The 18,770-nt window shown below is 46.0% G+C and overlaps 1 protein-coding gene across 29 annotated transcripts in view; it reads left to right on the forward strand.

Moving 5' to 3' along the window:
* LOC102899716 (protein FAM156A/FAM156B-like) overlaps positions 1 to 18,770 on the forward strand; it is a 47,142-nt gene that overhangs the window by 20,093 nt on the left and 8,279 nt on the right. For 6 of the 29 annotated variants that reach the window (XR_006593333.1, XR_006593335.1, XR_006593336.1 and 3 more), the window contains one exon: positions 11,535 to 15,449. The exons of 16 other annotated variants lie outside the window; for them this stretch is intronic. The gene's annotated coding sequence lies outside the window, so the exon portion shown is untranslated. Of the gene's footprint in view, positions 1 to 9,752; positions 15,450 to 18,770 lie in introns of those variants that run through there. 7 more of the 29 variants (XM_023249755.2, XM_023249762.2, XM_023249773.2 and 4 more) reach the window with 3 other exon arrangements.

Consider the following 18,770-nt stretch of genomic DNA (forward strand, 5'->3'; position numbering starts at 1 on the left):
CCAGCACTATTCAGTTCTTTGTATAGATCCAGATTTTCTTTGGATTTCATTTGCCTTCTTCCTGAGGAACTCCCTTTAACGTGTTGTGTAGGGCAGATCTTCTGGCAATGAATTTTATCAGCTTTTTTATTTCTTTGAAAGTTTTTGTTTCACCTTCATTTTCAAGAAACATTTGCATTAATCAGAAAATTCTGGCTTGCATGGATTCTGATCAGTCGTCTGCCCATTCTGTCCTGTTTGTTCCCTTGTATGTAATGTATCTCTTCTTTTCCTTTTCTGTCACAGGATGTCAGTGTTGGTGTTTGAATCAGTCTTTCCATTAGTTGATTGGGCTTGAGTCCTGTGTTGCTATAATCACTTTAAATATAAAATAGACTTGGGAACCTGGGTGGCTCAGTCAGTTGAGCGTCTGACTTCTGCTCAGGTCATGATCTCCTGGTTCGTGAGTTTGAGTCCTGCATTGGGCTCCCTGCTGTCAGCACAGAACCCACTTCAGATCCTTTGTACCCTTCTCTCTCTGCCACTCCCCTGCTTGTGCTTGCTCTTGCGCGCGCGTGCGCGCGCGCTCTCTCTCTCTCTCAAAAATTAAATAAACATTTAAAAATAAATAAAAATAAATATAAAATAGACTTCAGGTTCAGGGTGCAAGATAGATCAGTATACAAAAATCAATTGTATTTCTGTACATTAGCAGTGAATAATCCAAATAAGTAAGTAAGAAAACAACTTCAGTTACGATAGAGTAAGAAGAATATTTAGGAATTAATTTAACCAAGCAGGTGTGAGAGTTACACACTGAAAATTACAAAACACACTGAAAATTACAAAACACAGTTGAAAGAGATTAAAGCAAATTTTAAAAAATGGGAAGACTGTGTGTGTTCATCGATTGGGAGACTTGATATTGTTAAGATGGCAACATTCCCCAAATTGATCCAAGCATTCAGTGTAATTCCTATTGATATTCTAACTGCAGCTTTTTAGAAATTGAGAGACTGCTCCTGAAATTTATGTGGAAATTTCATGGACCCAGAATTAATTTAAACAATCTTGCAGGAGACAGCCAAAAGTGGAAGACTCGTGCATTCCCATTTCAAACATTATTTCAAAACTCCAGTAATGAATACAATGTAGTACTGATTTAAGGATACACTCAGAGGTAAACAGAATGGAATTGAGAGTCTGGAAATAACCCGTCTATCTATGGTGAGTTAATTGTTGACAACAGTGCCAAGACAATTAAATGGGGAAGGAGCAGTCATTTTAGTAAATGGTGCTGGGACAACTGGATAGTCAACATTTAAAAGAATCAATTTGAGTCCAAACCTCATACCACAGATAAAAATTAAGTCAAAATGGATCCAAGTCCATATGTAAGAACTAACACTATAAAACTTCTTCTGTAAGAGGGTGTAGGAGTAAATCTTTGTGACATTGGGTTAGGTGATGGATTCTTAGCTAGGACATCAAAAGCACAGATAATAAATGAAAAGTTAGGTAAAAATGGCTTCATCAAAATGAGAAAAAGTTTTTGCTTTAAAGGACACCGTAAGAAAGTGAAAAAACCAAAAGAATGGGAAGAAGTATTTGTATATCTGATAAGGGCCCAGTAGTCAGAATGTAAAAAGAACTCTTGCAAGATAAGAGTAAAAAGACAACCCAATTAATAATGGGATAAGGGAGGCACCTGGGGTCTCAGTCAGTGAAGTGACCGACTCTTGATTCTGGCTTAGGTCATGATCTCACGGTTCATGAGAGTAAGCCCCAAATCAGTCTCTGGGCCAACAGCATGGAGCCTGCTTGGGATTCTCTTTCTCGACCCCTCCCCCTGTTTGAGCGTGTGCGCGCGTGCTCTCTCTCTCTCTCTCTCGCTCTCTCTCTCTGTCTCTCTCAATTAAAAAAATGGGCTAAGCATTTGAATAGACATTTCTATTAAAAAAGGTCTGCAGATGCCAAATAAGCACATGAAAAGATGCCCAAAAATATTAGTCGTTAGGAAAACAAAAATTGAAAGCACTATGAATTATAACTTTCCACCCTCTAATATGGATATAATTTAAAAAGCGAAAATAACAAGTGTTGGGGAAGGTGTGGAATAATTGAAATCCTCATACATTGCTGGTGAGAATTCAAAATGGCACAGCTGCTGTGGAAAACAGTTTGGCAGCTCCTCAAAAAGTTAAACAGAGCTGCTGTATGACACAGTTATGCCATCGTAGGTATATATATCCAAGACAAATAAAGAATAAGCCCCCACAAAAACTTGTATACGAGTGTTCCTAGCAGCATTAATCACAACAAAGTGCCAACAACCCAGTGCCAACCAAATAATGAATATATCACCTGTGGTGATGTATCCATATAGTAGAATATTATCCAGCCATAAAAAGAACGGAGTAGTGATACTTGCTGCAACATGGACGAAAACTGGACACATTATGCTAAGTGAAAGAAGCCAGACTCAAAGGCCACATAATGTAGGATCCTATTTAGTGGATATGTCCAGAATGGACAAATCTGTAGAGACATAAAGCTGCTAGTAAATGTCCAGGGCTCCTGGGAGGGGGGATTGGGCAGGGACTGCTAATGGCGTAGGGTTTCTTCTGGAATTAGATGTTGGTGACGGTTGGCACAACCGTATGTACATAGTAAAAGCCAACAAAAAAGGGTGAATTTTATGGAATGTGACTTACAGCTTAACAAAATGAAAAAAATATTGTAAAGGAAAGCATTTGCTTTTGAATATGATTTTGGCCATTTTAGAAGTACAGTTGCCTACCCCAGAAGATGTAATACGCTGTCCAGGCCTTGCCTTCACCAGTTTGATCATCAGAGGTGACCACTGTAGTCTGATAGGTGTTTCCGTCTTGTCCCTGTTATCAGTATTTACAAATTGCACCTGCACATACATATACACTTACAGACACTGGTTGAGTTAGGATTACCACTGATCTGCTACTCCCCATTTGAAAAAAAATAATAACAATAAAATAAAAATCTCTGGTCAGTACAAATTTGCTCCTCTTATTCTGTTTCAAGGCCAGTGGGTGCTCCATTGTAGGATAGGAACACTTCATCTTTCATTTACCCTCCCAAAGGTCATTGACTACCAATGGCCATTTAGAGCCCACCCCCACTCCCTGAAATTTGCTATTCTCATTGTACACATACTTCTGTGGCTGTGTAAATATTTCTCTAAGACAAGTTCGTAGCAATGGAAATTGCTGGATCAAGGAAACCTTTTGCTAAGGAAACATCTCTGAAGTACCTTCTTGTGTGCCTGATACTACTGTAAGTGCTGGGGAGACATTAGAGAAGACCCACATATGTTCCTCTTTTCATGAAGCTGAAATTCTACTGAGGGTAGGGACACAGTAGAATCAAATTTTGATAGACGCCGTCAGAGAGCCCTGCAAAGTCCTTTTACCAAGTCACACTACCCTCGGTGTGACTGGAGTAACAAATGCCCCTTTGCTGGCACCCTAAGCACCCCATTCGTGACATAGGAGATGTAGACAGGAGGCTGGACACTTTATCTCAGGCTCTCTACAAGATCTTGGCGTATGCAAGTGGAATGATCCCTGTGGGGAGTTTAAGAGTAGTGAGACTATGATGGAAGGATGCAGCGCCCATTAGTTTTATTCCTGGGGAGGAGTGGAGCTGGAGGTGATGTGACCCCATCTGGGCAAATTACCAGGGTGTGGGGTGGCAGGAAAGGGTGAAAGGTTGCTAGAGGAGCAGCAGGTTGTACTTTCCTGTAATAGGATGTACCACTGAAGTCCCAGATGAAGCAGTCTCCTCTGGGAGGTACAGCTGGAGTGAGGGAGTCTTGTGTTTGTTCCCAAAGAAACCATTGCGGGCAGGGTGCAGGGGAGCTCACCACCATGCAAGGACCTCCACCTCTCCGGAGGTCACCATCGTCCCACTTCTGGCCCCAGCCCGTCAGCTGTACAGATTCTAACCAAGTGGGGACCAGGGAACATGGAAGAGGAGCACATGAATGGTTTCCTCATGGGTGAGCAGAGCAGAGATTAAGGACCACACTAGACTGGTTAGTCTAGATGGGATTGCCTGCCAGGATCTTCCAAGGAAAAGAATCCCATTGGCTGGAGGTGGGGTGTCCTTCTCAGGGAGTTTATGGGTGCACAGGTGGGGCTTTGAAGAGTGGAGGTGGAAGTGGAGGGTTTGGAATCATGCTGTGGAACCTCAGGCTGCTCACCAGCAAAAGAGGCTGAAGATGCTACCCAGGTCAGTGGGATCACTGGCTTCTCTTAGTCTGTCCTTTAGTCAGTCTTCCTGCAACTTCTTTTTTTAACAGTGCTTCCAGGATCCCACTATAGTGAAATGAGCCCAATCACAAATCACTAAATCTTTCTCCAGTGTCCTGTTATGTGTCCACCAGACTATAAGTCTTGGATGGGCAGAGATATTTCAAAGAGGGGCTCATGACCTACTCCAAGCCAGTTTCTCGAGGGAAACAAGGTGCCCTACTCAACCCAGAGAAGTGAACACTTAGAGGATAGGATTTTAAGCATGAGACAGGAGAGATGTTTGAGTGAGGGCAGGCAAGTAAGAGATAGGTGGGTTCTCATGTCCGTGAACTTCTCCCCAGTCGTTCCTTAAGCCCTGACTGTATTCACACCTGTGCCTGAAAGGCTGCAGATGCAAGACTGTGTTCCTGGGGGAGGGAAATTCACAATGGCATGAGAGATGGGCCAGTGTGTGTGTCCCCTGAGGAGGACAAGGTGCATGCACCAGGCAGGCCCACGTCAGCCTCGCCGTGGATTCTGCCCGTGAGCAAATAGGCCTGCTCTGGTGTTGGCTTCATGGTGGGAGATCAGGGGGGGAAACGTATGCGCCTCACAGTTTGCACAAAGCCCCACGGGAACTGTGGACACCCTCATACCACCTTCCCCTTTAAAGCAGAATTAGGCATTGAGAGAAGGGGACAGGTTTCCTTTGGGTGGATGGGGAGATGATAAGGTAGAGAAGCGGGTGGAACAGGGGCACCCTCAGTGGTCAGGTAAGTGGTCTGTGGCAGGTCATCCTGGCACGGCAATGTGAACCCCTTCACCATCTCCTTCCCCCACTGGTGTTCACTGGCTTGCAACAGACCTGCTGACTGAAGGTGTCCTTGTGTTTGGGGCTCACATGGACACTGGGAAAATTGGGTGGCTGCAGTGCCTCCAAGGGTTAGGAGCTGAGAAGGCTGAAGCGAGCAGTGTGTTCAGGGTGAATGGGATGAGGGACAGGCCTTCCACAAGACTGAGAGGGCGTGGATCTACCCTGAGCAGCGTGGGACTGTCCTGTTCTGCCTTCCCCACAGGTTCCGATCCCCACAATGAGGCAACGGCTCCTCAGCAGGAGGGCTCTGGGGACTTAAGGACAGTGGGAGTCTCCTGAAGATGGCATGAACCCTTCCAACCTAGAAGGTCTCCCCATTTTGATGGGTGGAGGGCTCTACTGTCTGTCAGACGTGTGAGCGGGGGCTTCCCTCCTAGTTGTGGCCTGGGACCAGTGCAGCTGAGTTATTGTCCAGAAACAGCCAATGATGGCCAAACCTGGGGTCATTTATCCCTGGGAAAAGAGGTTCCTCACGTGCCTGGACGGGTGCACTGGGATGGGGGCTAATACTGTGGAGACAGCGGTTTCCCAGAAAGGCTGTCTGTAATTCTGTATTTCAGTCTCTCTGTGCTATTCACTCATGGGGCTGGGTGAGACCTCATTGTGTCTCTAATTGACATGTGTCCTGTATGGAGTGACTTTTTGTGTTCAAAAACAAGATGTCGTTTTACGAGCCATTTTGGGGTCCAGGATTTGAGATGTATGAGCTGTGAGAGGGTCTGTGTCCAGTATGGGAGATCACTGAGCTGTGGAGGGTTGTGTGTCCAAATGAGAGTTGTCTGGGCTATTAGGGGTCTCTCCTGGTGAGTGAGGTATGTGATCTGTTTTAGGTGCAGCGTGCAGAATGTAAGTTGTCTGGGGCTGTTCCCATTATGTATTTCAGGAATTAGGGTTTGAGCTCTCCTGAGGGTCTCTGTTGAGGCTGGCATATTTGAGCTCCTGGGGGCCCATATTCTAGGTTGTGAGATTGCAAAGGTTATTTGTCATGGGACAGGAGGTATCTGAGCAAGCTTGTGTTCACGGTACAGGTGTTTTGTGCTGTTTGTGTGCCTGCATGCAAGGTTGTCAGCTCTGTGATTGTATGGCATCTGTGTGCAAGGTGTAAGGTCTATGAGCTATTAAGTTTCTGAGTTGCAGGTTGCCAGGTTGCTAAAATGCATGTGGATCTGTATTATAGAATTTATCGCCTCTGAGCTGTTTTGTGTCTCTCCTCATATCTCGAGTTCCATAGGAGTTTGAATTCTGTGGGTGATTTGATATTGTATGTCCAATGCATTGAGCTCTCCTAGCTGCCTTCTCTTGGGTCTGTATCTCATCCACTCCAGCTTCGAACAACCTGGCTTCCTAGTCTAGGCCATTGAGTCAATGTGGTTGGCTTCCCTCAGTGTGTCAATGGGATATTTTGGGTTTTGAGAGCCATAGTGGGAGGCCCATGAAGTATCTGGGAGTCTGTGTCTAGGGTATGATGCTTCAGAGATCTGGGTCCCAGGGTGAGGAAACTCGCCTCTGTCTTCAGTGCTTTCTTCCAGGGATTGACACCTCTGAGCCACATGAGTGTTTATACCCTGATTAGAGAGCCTTTGTCACATACTGAAGTTCATACTTGAGGTATTTGTGGCCTCTTCCTGATGTTTCAGTCTGACAACTGTCCAGAAAGACAGAGCTTGATCTGAGTTGACTGACTGAACTCGTCTGTTCCAGCTCGTAACAACCTGTCTTCCTTGTCTAGACCATTGACTCTGTGTGGTTAGCTTCCCTGAGACCCTTCCCTAGGGTTGGGTTCTCCCAATCTCGAGCTTTAGCTTACCTATTTCATACAATCTCAAGTACAGTTTTAAGTGTAGTCCATATTCAACTAAAAACAGTAGAACCAGTGCTTCCCTAAAAAAAACTATTCACAAAACGTTTTGCTGAATCCCAGGAGGTTCCAGGTAAGACACTCCAGTAGGAACTTGTTCACAATCTGCTCCTTACAATATGGAATTTTAAAAAATCTTTTCTCTCTGTTACTGGTACCTTGAGAGGCTCGGGCAAGACAGGCCATTCACTTTTCGGTTTTTGACAAAACACCCTAACACTCACACGCGTGTGCACATAGACACACACACACACACACACACACACACACACACACACGACCCACCCAATACACACATTAGTAGTCAATATAAGGAAATTGTATTGGAAATGTAAATGGAATTCTGTGATTAATTATAAAGCCAAGTTTCTCATCACACTTATATGTCTGCTGCCCAGGATTGGCTGTTTTTCAGCAAACTGGACAACCAAACATGCCTTCTTTTTGTAAATATTATATATTGGAGCTTGTAATCTGATTACAACAGTCTAAATAATTGTATACCAGTGTAGGAATGACACTATTTTTTGTATGTCACCTCCTAGACAGAATTCCTCAGATGGTTTAATACAGGAGGTGATGCCAAGGAAACAGACTGTTTCTGAACCCGTGGAACACGGACTGGAGCCCAGTTATGGCCTGGGGGCCGGGGGCGGGGGGGTGTCTAGCAATGCCCATGGGAAGTGTCAATCTCATCTCCACTAAATATGGCATCCCCAACTAGAGAAAGAGAAATATGCCACACACAGGTTGTCAAACCTCAGTTCTGACACTGCAGAGGCAGGCTTCTGAGAAAAACAGCTGTTCTTTCAGAGAGCACTGCTCTTGTGTGGCGCAAAAAGAACGGTGGTCCTGTGACACGAATGCACACCCGGCTTGTTCTAGGGAGATTCTCCCTCTTTTATTCTTAGGTTCCCGCTTTTGCTCTCATGCATGTTCTTTCCCGGGATCCTGTTCTTTCCATCCCTGCGCCAGCGCACCCCCTCCTGTCCTCAGCCCCAGGTCTTGAACCCCCACCTCCCCAGAAGAGAAGGGCTAAGACCACCGAGAGGGGAAGTCCTCCCGACTTCCTAGAGAGACCAGCCACAGGAGGAGGGGCTGCGGGACTGCGTGTGACATCACAGACATGGGACACTATGGAGAAGCCGGGTGCTCCTTAACCTTCCTCCGGCTGCACGGGACAGGGAGGGACAACAGGGTGCCCCGGGGCGAAGTGGCTTCCTCTCCGTGGGCCGTGGCGTGGGTACTTGGGATCCGGGACTTGTAACCACGCAGGGAGTAGAGAAGGTTGAACCCACCCCAGAGTGACTGTGGCGCACCTGAGTGACTGCACAGGATACATATTTCCCGAGGTGGCAGGGAGAGTTTCCAGGCGCTGCGAGTGACGAGTGACGTTGGGTTGCTTCCTTTGTAGGGCGCACGCGTGGCAGGAAGTACCACTTTCAGACCTTTGTGTTCTTACCGGTCGTTTTTGCATGCGTGCATACTAGGAAAGACAAAAACCAAACTAGTACAGCACCTCACTATTCAGGTTGTTGCAATGCTGAGAGCAGCCCAGATCTGAACATCACACGGTCTCCGCAGGGTGGTTTTGCCTTTTTTCCCCTAAGGATTGAGTAGACCCATTATAGTGGCGGAGACTTAAGGTAGGATGTTTCTGCATTCAGGATTAGTCTCCACGAACAAGAAATGTTTCTCTCTGTGTCTAGCTAGTTTCAGGAGGGCTGACTTCTGATCTCAGTTACATCAGGGAGCTGGAGGGACTGTGTGTCTGGCCCAATCAGCAAAAGGAGAAAGGTCTGTGTTTGGCCTTGTCGCATGTAAACCCAGGAGCCACCCGACAGACATATGGTAGGGCGTGACAAAGCGTGAGGAGCAAGCCTTTTCTAGGTTAAAGGGGGAAGAGTGGTCTTTTGCGATAAGCCATTTCTGAAACACGAAAGCCTGTCGAGATTTCTTGACTGTGGCTCTCTTCAGGGCTCGAGTGAAGTTCAACATCGTCTACAGGGTAAAAATGAGCATGGCATGTTTCGTGCCTGTCCAAGCAGAAAGCTAGATAAGCAGAGATTCTCTTTTTAACCCTGGAAGTAATCTACACTTGAAGAGCACTTTATAGTTTTAAAAGGTAGTATTTTCTTGATCTAAAAGAAGGAGGCAACCATGAGTCATTATCCTAGAATAGGATCATCATCCTCATCTTACAAATGAGGAAACTGACCACAGGGAGGTGAAGTAACCTGCCCAGAGTCACACAAGGAGTAAGTGATGGGGCCCTGATTCAAATCTTGGTATATATGGCTTCACCACCTGCCTGCAATACAGGCACACACTGTTGGTTTCCAGATCCACACATCCGGCTCTCTCCTGTCCCCTAACTTCACACCTGAGACAACTGACAGGCTCACAGACAGATTGCACTCAACAGGTGCTAGGCACTCTCTGGGACTCTGTAAAGATGACTTTACAGAGAAGAGAACTGTTGGAGAAAGTAGGTCCCAAAGGCTCACCCGCCGCCCTCTGAGGGAGTGAGGCTACAAGAAGAAGAGTGGAGGGCCTGAAGGGGGGCTGTTTCTTTGAGGGACAAACTGACGGGCTAACATATCACACGTGATAAACACATTTCTTTTGATTGTTTGTTTTAATGTTTATTTATTTTTGAGAGACAGAGCACTAGCAGGGGAAGGACAGAGAGTCAGGGAGACACAGAATCCCAAGCAGTCTCCAGGCTCTGAGCTGTCAGCACAGAGTCCAGCGTGGGCCCCGAACCCACAAGCCACAAGATCATCACCTGAGCCGAAGTCAGACGCTTAACCTTACCTGAGCCACCCAGGTGCCCCTAAACACATTTCTTTGAATTAATTGTTTTTCTTTTAGCACTGCCAAAACACACTGCATGTTGAAAATACACACGGCAGGTAAGTAAAGCCAACCAATACATGGATAAGCAGAGAGACTCCCGTTTTGCCTAGGGACTGCCTAACTTGAAAACAGCATTCTGCTGTACAAGTAGAGAACGTTATCCTGGACTAAATGAATCAGAAATTAGCTGTGTTTTCTAATTATTAGCATCATTCTCCTATTACAGAGGATGCATCTTAGGCACAGAGAGGCTAGGTCAGCTCCCCCAAGTCACTGAGGTACTAAGTGGTTGAGCCCCACAGGCAAGGATACACAACATGTCCAAAAGTGAACGCACCTGCACCCACCCCCACTCCCCATGCATCGGCATCTCCTCCAGTGTTGCCTAACCCAGTGAAAAGCAGCCTTCTACCCAGCTGCTTCGGCCAGCGACTCTTAGAGCCGTCCTTCCTTGCTGCCTCTCTCTCACCACCCCCTCAAACACCAAGTCCGTCCAGTCCAACCTCCTACGTCCTTCAAAATAAGATCTTGACACTTACTTCCATCACTACAGTTAGTTCCCTAGGCCACATGACCCTCCTCTCTGCTTGATAACTACCACCAATATTAACCCTTGGCCACAAATTTCTTCATCCCGCTACCTGAGGGACCATTCTTAAATCCTAATCTGGTCTTGTGTACCCTGCTCAAAACTCTGCAGGGTCTTCCTGCTGTTCTTGGGATAACGTCCAGCCTCCTGGACCAGGCACAGCAGGCCTTGCCTACCCTCAAATGCCTCATCTTCAGCAGATGGCCTCCTCCACCCCCACTTCATATTCCAGCCAACTTAAACCTCTTTCTGTTCAGTAGATGGCCACTGGGCTTGGGCACTCTCTCTCCTCCCTGCGTCTCCTGTCCCCAGCCTTCATTTGCCTGATTCCTACTGATGTTCAAGCTATCAGGTTAAGTAGAGAGCGATTTCCATTTAACCCTAGGAATCCCTGGATGAAACGGCACTGTTAATAAAACTTTTTACTGAAAAGTGATGGAGATTTCATTATAAGTTCTCCCAAATAGATGTTTTACCCTGGTTCACAGTGAGTTAATTGGAGATGCAATCTGACAGCACAGTTGTTCTGGAAAAGGCTTCCTTGCTAGGAATAGGATGACACACAGCAAAGATCTCATCTCCTTTCATATGGATCCTTTGATGCACTTGGACACGGAGTTTGGGATGTGTCACAAACTTTCCCAATGTGAAGGGGCCCTGCCTTCCAGTGAGGAGGGATAAGCAGAAACGTGGAAAGAATATGTCACTTTATGGCACCTTTGACCCAAGAAATTAAATGCCTTCCACTACCTCCCTTGGACTTTGTTTTGATAATGTTTCACTCGGAGTTGCAGTCTGAGTTTCTGTTGGGACAAGAGAAAGTGTACTAACTAATCTTCCCTTTACAAGAGGTTTGGTCTTTTAGTCCCTGTGGCCATCAAGGAGGCAAAGATCAGCTGCTGCTCACTATTGGAGCCCTCTAAGGGATCCTGACAGTGCCTTCATAGAACTCCTTAGGGGTCCCTACCAGGTGCCAGAAACCCCTGGAGGAAAGTTTGTCAGTTCCTGTGGGGTCCAGTGGGCAGCAGCACCCCCTGCTGGTTCTGTCTTGTCATAGACTCAACTGTGAGCATTAACCTCATTCACTATAACTCCTCTGCCTAGGCATGAAATGAAGTGTGTCCCTTGGACAAGAGAAAAGATGGAACCACCAGTCCAGTCACCACCACAACCCCCAAACCCAAACCTCAGCCAGAGGCGTGGACTAGAGTCCCAGGGTCCTGGCATACTTGCTCCATGCTGACATGTCCCTAACACAGGGCACGGTGTGACTGTCTCTTCTGCAGCCTGGCTGTTGAGGAGCTCAGCTGTGCTGGTATATACAGTTTTATTACCCAAACACTCAGGTAAGTGTCAAAGCCCACTGTCTGTAGACAAGGAAACAAACGGAAAGGTTTAGGTCGCTGGTGCAGGAAAGGGTGGATCTGGGCATCACACCTCCGTTTTGCCTGACTCCAAAGCCCGACTTTGCACTCACAGTGATATTCATGGATTGTGTTTCAGCTGCTGAAATGCATATATTGTTCCAGTATTGTATAGTCATCATGGTCCCAACACCTGTCCACCTTGAAATGGAGGTACTCAGCAACCTTGAAAGGTTCTAAGATTTTGTGTCTGTCCTCTGATGAGCTGCCCTGAAGCCAACAGACCTGGAGTCCCTTGGCATGGAAGGCTTGCCTCAGAACCAACAGCCAAGCAGGACTTCAATGTCCAGGGCTCCCCCCGTGGAGTGGTTCTTTGCCATGTTAGAGAGCCTTTGCAAGCAACCCCACTACCCAAATTAGGTCTCTACCTGTCTCACTGGTGACCAGGTATTACGAATTGAGAGGCAAGCAGAGGAAGTGCTTTTAGTAGCTGCATCACAGCCGTAGCACTGACCAGACCCCACTGGTGATTTGAAGCCCAGTAGCCCAAGGACTGCAGTCCGACTCTAACTAGGTGTCTCTCTGTTCTTCGGCGTGCACGTCTGTACACTGTGGGTGAGCAAAGTGCCTGTGTCATCAGCCTCCCCAGCCTTGAGAGGTGTGTCCTGACCAAACACACACACATACACTTAAGTAGGGGTAAGAGGCCCTGCTGTGTGTCCCTAAGGTACTGTGATTTCAATTCTGCCACCGCTCTTCTCACACAATGTGCAGTGGTCATCTGCTTGCAGACTACACCCTGTGTGATCCCTGTGTCCCCACTGAGTCCAGTGAACTGACACATGAATTTGGGTGGTGCTTAGAACATGTTTCTTCAGCGAAGGAGGGACCTTCACCCAGGGTCCTTCATCCCAAAGGGCAGCTCGTGTACCGGTTATGACACAGGAGGATGGAGTAAACAGGACATCTCTGTACTCAGATTCTCTGTGAGGAGGAGGAAGATTGGATTTTTTGTACCATCTCTAATTCCAGAAACTTAAAGAGGCTGTAAAGGGATTTTCAATGTGTGGGTCACTGTTGCCCCGTCGGCCACAGTTCTGGTCTCACAGTGGAACTTGGGTCAAGATCCTTGGAGCTCCAGGCAACTCAGAGAATGTTTTCCAAGTCCCGAGCGACTGGTGCACAGAGTAGGTGCCCACAGTGATCTGTCCAGTAGGTGGATTGTTGAGTGAATTAAGGCTGCTAGTTAAATATGGGACGCTCTGCGTCCGACTTCAGCCAGGTCACGATCTCGCACTCCGTGAGTTCGAGCCCCGCGTCGGGCTCTGGGCTGATGGCTCAGAGCCTGGAGCCTGTTTCCGATTCTGTGTCTCCCTCTCTCTCTGCCCCTCCCCTGTTCATGCTCTGTCTCTCTCTGTCCCAAAAATAAATAAATGTTGAAAAAAAAAATTAAAAAAAAAATGGGACGCTCTGGCAAGAGCACAAATCCCCTTGGGGGACGGGACATGAGCACACGGGTGAAGGCTGTGTCAATCCAGGTGACTGCTGTCAGCCTCACAAGAAGGCGCTCCTCCTCACTGTCCTTCCAGCTCTTTGTCCAAACCTGCCTCTTCTCTAAGTGGTCCTCTCCATGTCCCTTCTCTGCCTAACTTACAGCCCGATACAGGGTGTCATTCGGCATCTGTGATCCTTGGGTGTCCTTTGCAGTCCAGCTGACTGAACAGAAGCTGACTCAGCACAGCAGGGTCTAGTGCCTGTCACCCGTTGTTCTCCCCTGCTTTCTGTTAGGCTCTCACTCCCTTCCCCTACCCCCCAGCTGCTCCAGCCTTCTGGCAGTATCTGCACTGTTTCTGGAAGCCTCTGCCTCAGACACTTCTTCCCAACTGTTCCCTCTTGACAGGAAAGTCCTGACCCCAGAAATGTGCTTGTCAGATTCCTCTCCCTGTTCACAATGTTTGTTGAAAGGTCACCTCTTCGTGAACCCTGAATTCACACCCTTGGGGATACTTTCTAGGTTCTGCTTTTGGGGCTGACAGATCACCTGGAGAGGCATTGCCAGCAAACATGCGGGCGCCTGGGTCTAAGAGCCAAAGAGTTTGTCTAGAACCAAAGAGAAGAACCTGGAGAATGTCCTAATATTCTGACTAAAAGGCAGAGGGGCACCCAAGAAAACGGGAGGTCAAATTATCACCGAAGGCAGGCCAGCCCCTGAGCAGCTCCTCAAATGAGTGGAATTGTGTTCACGCATCACTTGTAGCCTGAACCATGGGCCCTGAATGCTGAGGGAAGATCCCTGCTCTCCAGTAGCCATAGTCTGACCAGAAACTCAGAGGATAAGGCCCTGCCTGCAATAGCTGAGTGCCTGTTGTCTTTGGGGCCACTGTGTCCAGACCTGGCCATGCAGCTTCTGTTGTTCTAAGATGGGGATGGCAGTACCTGCCTTCCTTGCTTCCAGGGCTCTTCTGACAAACACAGGACGGAAAGCGCGCGTACACACACACACACACACACACACACACACACACACACACAGATCAGAGAACTGGAAAGAACCTAGGTCCTTGATGGCGTCACCAGACCCCAGAATGTGCCCCGCCTGCACCCACCCTTACTTCTGATTTCATTGTGTGATTGTGAATTGCCTTTGTGATTAGACCTGTTTGAGGAGGGGTTTCCTCTTTACTCACAGCACAAAGCAGACTTCTGGATATGGGGAGCATCGTGGGGTTTGGTTTTCTTTTCTGTGGGAGCCATGTCGTGTCGTGGGTAAGGGCACAAGCTCTGTTCCTAAACAACCTTCCTTCCAACTCAGTTCTGCCACTTGCAGTCCTGTCATTTTGAGAAATGTACCTGGCCCTGTGTCTTACTATCCTCACCTGTGAAATGGGCTTATTATTCTTAATAGTGACAATACCAAGCAGAGAGGGTTGCATTTGTGAATACATAATGAGGTAATGCAAGTATGGTTCACAGAAATGCATCTGCCACATTCCCTATCTTTACACCTACTGATGCTGCCATGGGAGAGGTGGCAGGTCAGGCTTTACACCACGTGAGCTAGAGCAAAGAACATAAAGATCACATTACACGTCTGTGTTCAGCCCTAGAAACTCTCCTCCTCTGCCATACATTCTCATCCTTTGCGTCATGCACGGACGATCCGTCACCAGAGGGCTGACTCTCCCACCTGGGGACCACAAATACACACCGTCTTACACAGTGTGCATCAATTCAGTACACTCCAGTTATGTCCTCAGATAGCCTGCCCTGGTCCTGGTGCCGGGGTGGGGGTGGGGGGTACCCCAGGGCAGGTAACGGAGCACATGATGTTCCCTTACACCCACACGGCATCGGAAGCTGTCTGCATCCTAGTGCCTGCCTTTCTTTCCAGACTCGCCTCCCTCCGCCCTAAAATTCGGATTACACTCACACTGGATTCCAGGGCAGACCCTGCCACTTCAGTCTCTCTCCTTCAGCCTCAAATTCCTCCTGGTTAAAGGCAATAATCCTGCCTACTCAAGGTTTGTTGGGAGACCTCCAGGAGACAACAAATGTAAAACACCTAGCTGACATTAGCTGGCACATGGAAGGCGCTGGATAAGAAACGGCATTATCTGTTTCGCTTCTTTAATCCACAGCACCTGGAATGCAAAAGGTAAGATTTCCTCCTTTTATACGGCTGAATAATATCCCATTGTATAGATGTGTCACACTTCCTTTATCCATTCCACTGTCGATTGACAGGATTGTTGTTTCCATTATCCTGGCTACTGCGATTAATGCTGCAGTAAATATGGGAATGCAGACATCTCTGTGAGAGGCTGGCTTGAGTTCTTTTGGATATATGCCCAGGAGTGGGATGCTGGATCAGATGATGGGTTTTTTGGGGGTTGGTTTGTGGTTTGTTTGTTTGTTTGTTTTTAGTTGTTTTGGAGGGGACATCTGGGTATGAACAAGATCATATGATAGTTTTAATTTTTTGAGGGACCTCCATACTGTTTTCCATTGTGGCTGCACCAGTTGCGTTCCCACCGACAGCGTACGACGGTTCCAGTTTTCTGCATACTCTCCAACACTTGTGATCTGCTCTTTGTTAGTTTGTTTGACAATAACCATCCTCACGTGTCACATGTGTGACATGACATCTCATTGTGGTTTTGATTTGCCTTTCCCTAATGCTTAATGAAGGGGAGCATCATTTCATATACCTTTTGGCCATTTGTATGTCTTCTTTGGAGAAATGTCTATTCAGATCCCTTGCATATTTTTAAATTGGTTTGTTTGTTTTAACTATTGAGTTAGAAAAGTTTGTTATAAATATTGAAAATTAACCCTTATCAGATGCATGGTTTGCACATCTCTGCCCATTTTGTAGATTGCCTTTTCGGTTTGTTGATGTTTTCCTTTGCTGTGCAGAAGCTTTTAAGTTTGATGTAGTCCCACTTGGCCGTTTTTGCTTTTTCATGACTGCTTTTGGTGTCGTTTCCATGAAATCACTTGCCAAGACCCGTGTCACACAGATGTTCCTTTATGTTTTCTTCCAGGAGTTTTACAGTGTCACGTCTTATACTTAATCTTCAATCCCTTTGGGGTTGATTTTTGTGTGTGGTGTAACGTAGGGTCCAATATCGTCCTTTTTGTACGTGGGTGTCCAGGTTTCCCAGCACCATTTGTCCAAGAGACTGTCCTTTCCCCATTGCGTATTATTGGCACCCTTGTCAAGATCAGCTGACTGTACATGCGTGGGTCTATTTCTGGGTTCTCTTCTGTCCCATTGGCCAGTGTCTGTCTTTCTGTCACTACCATACTGATTTACTTACTGTAGCCTTGAAATATGTTTTGAAATGAGGAGGGTGGGTACTTCCAACTTTGTTCTTCCTCCAGGTTGCCTTGGCTATTCTGGGTCTTCTGTTGTTTCATATGCATTTTAGGATTGTTTTTCTAAAATTGTTTTTCTAAAATTGTTTACTGAAAAATGCCACTTGGTTTTGAGAGGAATAGCATTGAGGCTATCATTTTTCTTTTTAATCTTTCATCTTCAATTATAGATTACATTGATTGATTAATCAATTATATTCTAAATCTGAGGATTGCATTAGTTGGTTTTCAATTATTGAACCACCTTTGCTTTCCTGAGCTAACCCACTTGATCATGCTGTTTTTCCTTTGAATATATTGCTGGATTCCATCTGCTAGTATTTTGTTGAGGAATTTTGTGCTTGTGCTAAGGAAGAATATTGGTCAGTACTTTTCTTGGCATCAGTGAAATGCTAGCCTCATAAAATCACTTGCAAGTAGTTCCCCCACTTCTGTTTCCTGGAGGACATTGTGTAGAATTTGTGTGTGGGTGTTTTTATTCCTGTCGATATTTGGTAGAATTCACTGGTGATACCATGTGGGGTTTTCATCATAGGCTTTTAACAACTGATTCAATTTCTGTAAATGGTTCTGAAATATGCATGTTCTTTCACCTTGGGTAAGTTTTGGTGGTTTATGGTTTTTGAGTAATCAATCCATTTGCACATTGTTGCATTTATGTATGGAGATTTTCATGTAATATTAATAATATCGTTTCTCTCATACTTCCTGGGTCTCTAGTGAAGTCTCCTCTTTCATTCCTGTTGTTAGTAACTAATTTCTTCTCTCTCTCTCTCTCTCTCTCTCTCTCTCTCTCTCTCTCTCTTTCCAGTTTTGAGATATAATTGACAGCACTGGATAAGGTATAAAGGATAATAATCAGACTCACATATATCATGAAATGGTTACCATAGTAAGTTTAGTTGACATCCACCATCTCAGAGACACAAAAAGAAGAAAAAGAAACCAATGTTTTCCTTGTGAAGGGAACTCTTAGGATTTACTCTCTTAACAGCTTTCATTTATATCACATAGCAGTGTTAACTATAGTCATCATGTTGTACATTATATTTCGTTATTTATCTTATTTTTCTTACACCTGGAAGTTTGTTTCTTTTGGCCATCATCCTCCAATTTTCTTCTCCCTCCCCAAATCACCACCTCTGGCAACCACAAATCTGATAGCTTTTTCTGTATATTTGGAAGTGTCCTTTTCAATTCCATACATAAGTGAGATAATGCCCTCAAGGTCCAACTATGTTGTCACAAATAGCAGGATTTCCTCCTTTTTATGGCCAGATAATAGTGTGTGTGGGGGGGGGCGTGGGGGTGTGTGTGTGGGTGTGTGTGTGGTGTGTGTGTGTGTGTGTGTGTGTATGTGTCTGCGTGTCTGTGTATTTACTTGATCCATTTATCCATCAAAGACGCTTAGGCTGTGTCGATATCTTGGCTATTGTAAATAATACTGCTGTGGACATGGGGGTAAAGATATATCTTTGACATTGTGGTTTCATTTCCTTCAGATATACTATCAGAAGTGGAATGTCTGCATCATATGGTAGTTCTATTTTTAATTTTTTGAGAAACCTCCATACTGTTTTCCATAGTGGCTGCACCAATTTACATTCCCACCAGCAGTACACAAGTATTCTTTATTCTGCACATGGAAGCTGGCATTTTTATCTCTTGTATTTTTGATGCTAGCCATTCTAACAGGTGTGAGGTGATAGCCCATTGTGCTTTTTATTTGCATTTCCCTGATGATTGGTGGTTTGCAGCAGCTTTTCCTGTACCCATTGGCCATTTGTACGTCATCTTTAGAAAAATGTCTGTTCATAGCCTTTACCCATTTTTATTTTATTTTATTTTTTTTAATTTAATTTAATTTTATTTTATTTTTTTAATGTTTATTTATTTTTGACACACAGAGAGAGGCAGAGCACGAGCAGGGGCAAGGACAGAGAGGGAGAGGGAGACACAGAATCAGAAGCAGGCCCCAGGCTCTGCGCTGTCAGCACAGAGCCTGACGCGGGGCTCGAACTCACAGACCGCGAGATCATGACCTGAGCTGAAATTGGATGCTCAACCGACTGAGCCACCCAGGCACCCCACCTTTACC

Source organism: Felis catus, chromosome X (assembly GCF_018350175.1).
Source record: "Felis catus isolate Fca126 chromosome X, F.catus_Fca126_mat1.0, whole genome shotgun sequence".
NCBI lineage: Eukaryota > Metazoa > Chordata > Mammalia > Carnivora > Felidae > Felis > Felis catus.